This window comes from Camellia sinensis, chromosome 2 (genome assembly GCF_055761805.1).
Source record: "Camellia sinensis isolate YWXY chromosome 2, ASM5576180v1, whole genome shotgun sequence".
Taxonomy (NCBI): Eukaryota; Viridiplantae; Streptophyta; class Magnoliopsida; order Ericales; family Theaceae; genus Camellia; species Camellia sinensis.
In genome coordinates, this window is record NC_138962.1 from 25,335,233 (window position 1) to 25,341,708 (window position 6,476).

Genomic DNA, 6,476 nt, shown 5'->3' on the forward strand with positions numbered 1-6,476 from the left:
CCTTAGCTAGTTTATGCTTTGGTTCTGTATTTAAGTAGTTAATGCGTTTAGCTGCTTATTTGTATTGTGATAACTAGTTAGTTAACTTGTTAGTTAATTAGCTTATTTTGTAATAGTTAGTTAACTAGGATTAGTTAAATAGCTCTGTTTTGTAATAATAAGTTTAATTAGCTTAGATTAGCTAGTTAGCTTTTTATTCGGACCCTCCGTCGAGAGGGCCAACTGTTGTAATAAGCGTGCGTGTGTGTGATGCATGTCTTCTAACCCCCATTTCTTTCTCCTTTTTACTTAACCGCTTACGATGGTTAGTTTTAGGACATATTTCGATTAGCATACCTTATGCTTCGCATGCGTGCATCCATTCATCTGTATTGCATGCACCGGGCTCAGCGCGTCATACTAACTACATTGTATTTCAATACATTTACTTGAATACGTATTCAACAGCATGTTATCAAGTTGCATCTTACATGACATCTTAGAATAGCTGAGCCTACCTTAGTTGCATTTTTGCATGTGTTGCATTAGCCATCTTAACATGAACTAGGATCATGCATGATTTCTAACTAGTTCTCTGTTTTGGCTCAGAGTACACTGTGAGTGTTTATGCTTTAGCATACTACATAAGATGTGTATGTTGCCATGTTAGCATGCTTGCCATGAGGCTAACTGCTTAAGTGTTTAACTGCCTGAATGCCTGTGGGTGAAGGTTGGATTGCTTGAATTGGAACAATCATCAAAATCCTCGTCTTAGCCTACTTGCGAGTAGCAAACTTCAAATCATTTTCACAAACGAATATGCAATGTTTTGTTCCAACTTAGGCGATCTAGTCTATACTTGTATGCTGTGCGTATCACATAGTAATTCTAGGTTAATAACTGGAATCAGAACACATGTGTTTTCAAAAACAACATATCATGTTAGTAAAGGCCGATCTTTGATCGGGCGAGTGGGGGTGCTCATTGCATGACCTTCCCCTCTCGTACCCAAGTTCCCGAGCCGAGACAACTTTGGTGATGACGGACACGTGGCCTTAGGCACGAGTCAGGGTTTCCTAAATTTCTTCCAAAACAAAATATTTAGGTGGCGACTCTGTATCTGGCAAAGCAGTCCATCTTTGGCACTTCTTTATAAAAATCAGTTTTTCAAAACGATTTGTCGGATTTGGACTCTTTGGTGATTTATCGGTCTCACATTGCACTTTGTGAGATTAGATTCAGAACCGTGACATTGAGTCCGAACTGTAGTAGCTAATGAACAAACGAATTCGCGCCCTCACGCAAGGAGCCAGGAGTTCTCGGGGCGGTCTACAAGGAGGTTGACGCGGCTCTTAATTTGGCCTTTGAGGAAGCCGGTTTCAACTTTCCGTCCTGTCACGACCCAAACCCGGCCCTATGGGTTTAGCACCGTAACCGGCCAGTAATCCGAGATTACCGAAGGCCTACATAACAGTAGTACAGTAAAATAGAGTACAGGGCTTGGCGGAAGCCAAAACAGTAGATAAACAATGTCCAATGAGCTGTGACAGTCTGTACGCAAAAAGACTTTTCATACATATATACATAAACAGTACAGAACAGTATGTACAATATTTACATTCATTCAGAATAGGGACTCAACCCCTTGATTACAGTACAGTACAGTGCTATCAGTTTATACAGTTAACACCAAACAGATACAGAGACAGGAGGGGGAAATAAAAGACCCCTAAGCCATAGCATGGCAGACTCGGAACCTCGCATTGAGGCACATAGGTTGGCTTGACAAAACTGGAGTTAACCCCGACACTTCTAGCTGCGGTCTGGTGCCTGTACACCTACATATATATATGAGTAGTGAGCTAAAGCCCAGTGAATAACACAATGCGTAAAGAGGTTAAGAATGAATGTCCTTACAGTAATGAAAACAGTTCAATGATTTAGTAATTCAGTTAATCAATCAGTCAGTGATATGTGGTACATCCATTAGCGTAACAGTACAGTAAGCAGTAGGTCTTAAAAGACCGAACAGTAAATGATGGCCATCAGTCAGTAAACAGTAGTGGTTCCAACGAGGGAACCGACAGAGATCTCTGTAACAGTAACAGTAAGCAGTAGGTGCTAAGGATGCCACAATACAGTTCAGAATATAGGATATACATTCAATCAGTTAACAGTAATCAGTTTAGAAAGCAGTACAGTTCAATTGTTCAGAAGATAATCATTTTGCACATATCTTTACACAGATGTTACTCACAGAGTTCTGGGCTACAGTAAGGCTAGAGCGCGTCCCCAGTCGCCAACCCTACACAGTTAACAGATTGAACACACACTAAGCTACACAGTTGGGAAAGATAATAACTTAATCCCTAATTGCCTCGGTGTGTTCTACATCTATACCCTCAACAAGATGTCTTAAACTAGGCCTAAGAATGCCTAGGATGGGGTGAGGATGCAAAGATGTGATCAGAAAACAGTTCCAGAATTTTCAGAAAAACAGAGTCCCGCTCGAGCTCAGGTTTCCCCGCTCGAGCGGACATGCAACAAAGGTACACGCTCGAGCGTCAAAACCCCCGCTCGAGCGTACTGCAAAAGTACTGGATGGGTGAAATCTCTGCTCGACGGATGCTCGACGCCCGCTCGAGCTTGAGACACAAGACTCCGCTCGAGCGCCCAATCCTTCGCTCGAGCGGACTGTAAAACAGTGCAGAGATACTGGATGCTCGGATTCCACGCTCGAGCGTCACTTTCCCCGCTCAAGCGGGAGTGTAAAATCTGGAAATTGCAGATTGTACCTCCAAGCTCAAACTCAAGTTTAAAATGTATCAAAACCGATCCTCTTGGGCCCATTTTCTGGAAAATTCTTATAAACTCATAGTTAAACATGTTTCAAAACTCAATTTGAGAAATCAAAGCCCAAGGGTGTTTAATTCAAACCCAATTTCAAACCAATTTCATGAACATGGAGAACATGCAAACATGCATGAGTTTAAACCAATTCAAAGCTTCAATTTGATGCTCTAAGGAGCCAATTGTTTCCAAAACATGATGAAATCATGGACTTAAACATATTTGTGAACATGCATGCAACATTTTGCCATGAAAACAACTCAACATCTACAATACAAACATGCATGCAAGGAATGAGCTTCAATTCAACATGTAAGAGCCATAACTTGGCTCAAGGCTACAATTTGCTATAAATCATGCAAGAATCACTTAAACTCAAGAACAAAAGGGTAGTTACTCTACCTTAGGTCTCCAATGCAAGACTAGAAGCTCAAATTAGCAACCTATACTTCAATTCTTCAAGCAATTCTCCCAATGAACTCAAGATGGAAACCAATTTCTCTCCCTCTCTTCTCTCTTGGTCGGCTAAGGCTCAAGAAAAAGGGCTGAGGGAATTGTGTTATGATCAAGTGTAAAGCTCTCAAAGGTGTTAAGCTAGTGGCCCACTAATGGTGGCAAAAAGGTGAATAAACCAACTCATACAATCTATCAATATTTAATCTAGTTTAATCATACCAAATCGATTTTCAGATAAATATGCTATAAAATCACATAAATTACGATGATCATAAAACACTAATCGATTTCCGGTTCGGCCGTCGATAAGGCCTTCAATTAGCAGTTTAAACACAAAGGCATAAACAGATAATCAAACAGGCAACAGATAGAAATGCAATTCAAACAGGCATATTCAATCAATCAGTTTCAGATTTTAGTTAGTCAGTTCAGTAGTTTATTCGGTTCACTTATCAGTCATAATCAGTTTCAGTTTAACGGTAATCAGTGGTTATTCGGTAAACAGTGGTAAGGGTTGTTACAGTCTCCCCTCCTTAAAAAGAGTTTAGTCCTCTAAACTCGAGTTACCTTCATTCTAGAAGAAAACAGGATTCAGTGGAAACAGTTCAGGATATCTTTTGGCCATGTCATCTTCCTTTTCCCAAGTGGCATACACGCCACCATGGTTTTGCCAGTCGACTTTCACCAACGGAATCTCTTTGTTTCTCAATTTTTTGATCCGTCTGTTCACAATCTGTATAGGCCGTTCCTCATAAGTGTAGTCACCACTTAGCACTACACGAGTAGGCTCTATTACATGGAAAGGATCCCGGAGGTAGTCCCTCAACATAGAGATGTGGAAGACGTTATGCATATGCTCCATTTTAGGAGGAAGCGCAACTTGATATGCCACCGGATTGATTTTCTCAATAATCTCATACGGTCCGACATATCTCGGCGCCAACTTGCCTTTGACTCCAAAACGAGTCTGGCCTTTCATCGGTGTCACTTTCACAAACACGTGATCACCCACTTCATACTCTTGGTCTCGTCTTCTAACATCGGCATAACTCTTCTGTCTGCTCTGTGCAGTTTTCAGTCTCTGTTGTATCAATTTCACTTTCTCGGTTGTTTCATATACAATCTCGGGCCCAAGCAAAGGCCCATCTCCAACTTCTGCCCAGCAAATCAGAGACCTACATCTTCTACCATACAATGCCTCGAAAGGCGCCATACCAATACTTGAATGGTAGCTGTTGTTGTAGGCGAATTCAGCCAATGGCAAATGGCTTTCCCAGTTTCCCTGAAAATCAAGGACACACATTCTCAGTAAATCCTCCAGAGTCTGGATGGTTCTTTCTGACTGGCCATCGGTCTGAGGATGATAAGCACTATTCAGTCTCAATTCAGTACCCAATGCAGTCTGTAAGCTTTGCCAAAATCTCGATATAAATTTCGAATCCCTGTCAGAAACAATGGACACAGGCACTCCATGCAATCTAACAATTTTATCAATATAGAGTATAGCCAATTTGTCCGCATTATAAATTGTCTTAACAGGTAAGAAGTAAGCAGATTTAGTCAGTCTATCAACAATAACCCAAATTGAGTCCATACCTTTACTAGAGCGAGGTAATCCAACGATAAAATCCATAGTAATATGTTCCCATTTCCACTCCGGTATCGGTAAGGGCTGCAATAAGCCTGCAGGTCGTTGATGTTCGGCTTTAACTTGTTGGCAATGAAGACATTTCGATACAAAATCAGCAATTTCTTTCTTCATTCCCGGCCACCAGAAATTCAATTTTAGATCTTGGTACATTTTCGTATTCCCTGGATGGATGGAAAATTTTGAATTGTGGCCCTCTTGCAGAACTCTTCTTTTTCAGTTCAGTATCATTCGGTACACACAGTCTTTCTTGAAATTTCAGTACATTGTTTTCAAATTTGAAACCTGGTTTCAGTTTGGTTTCCCTTTCTTCGATGATCTTCCTCAAGAAGTCATCATGTTGCTGCTTCTCTTTAATTTCTTCAATCAGTACCGGTTGAGCTGAAATAGCCGCTAAGGTTCCACCTTGTTCTCGCAGAACAATTTCAATTTCAGATTTTTCAAGGTCACAAAGCAACTCTTTCCGTCTGGTAAGCAAACATGCTAAGTTTCCAATCGATTTCCGGCTCAGTGCATCGGCAACGGTGTTGGCTTTTCCCGGATGATATAAGATCTGTAGGTCATAGTCCTTTATCAGTTCTAGCCATCTCCGCTGTCTCATGTTCAGTTCCTTCTGTGTGAAGAAATACTTCAAACTCTTATGGTCGGTATATACTTTACATGTCACCCCATACAGATAGTGACGCCAGATTTTCAGTGCAAATACTACTGCAGCAAGTTCCAGATCATGGGTCGGGTAGTTCTTTTCATGCGGTCTCAGTTGTCGGGAAGCATAAGCAATAACTCTACCATTCTGCATTAAAACACATCCCAAACCCTTATGAGAAGCATCACTAAATACAGTATAACCATCTATACCTGAAGGTAGGGTTAGAACAGGTGCAGTCACTAATCGAGTTTTCAACTCCTGGAAAGCAGATTCCCTTTAGTCAGTCCAGTCAAATGATATCCCCTTCTGAGTCAGTTGAGTCAATGGTAAGGCAATTTTGGAGAAATCTTTGACGAATCTTCTGTAATACCCAGCTAATCCCAAAAAGTTTCGGATTTCTGTCACATTTGTTGGTCTAGGCCAGTTCACTACAGCTTCGATTTTCTGCGGATCAACGGAAATTCCATCTTTGCTAACAACATGCCCCAAAAACATAACATGATCAAGCCAAAACTCACATTTAGACAGTTTAGCATACAGTTTCTGTTCTCTTAGAGTCTGTAGGGCAAGTCTCAGATGATGTTCATGTTCTTCTACACTTTTGGAGTAAATCAGTATGTCATCAATAAATACAACAATAAAGTCATCAAGGTACGGTTTAAAGATTCTGTTCATTAGGTCCATAAATGCAGCAGGTGAATTGGTAACTCCGAAAGGCATAACTAAAAATTCGTAATGTCCATACCTCGTTCGAAAAGCAGTTTTGTCAATGTCCTCTGGTTTAACCTTCAACTGATGGTATCCGGATCTGAGGTCAATCTTAGAAAACACTTGAGCACCCTGTAACTGATCAAATAAGTCATCAATGCGCGGTAATGGGTATTTATTTTTCAC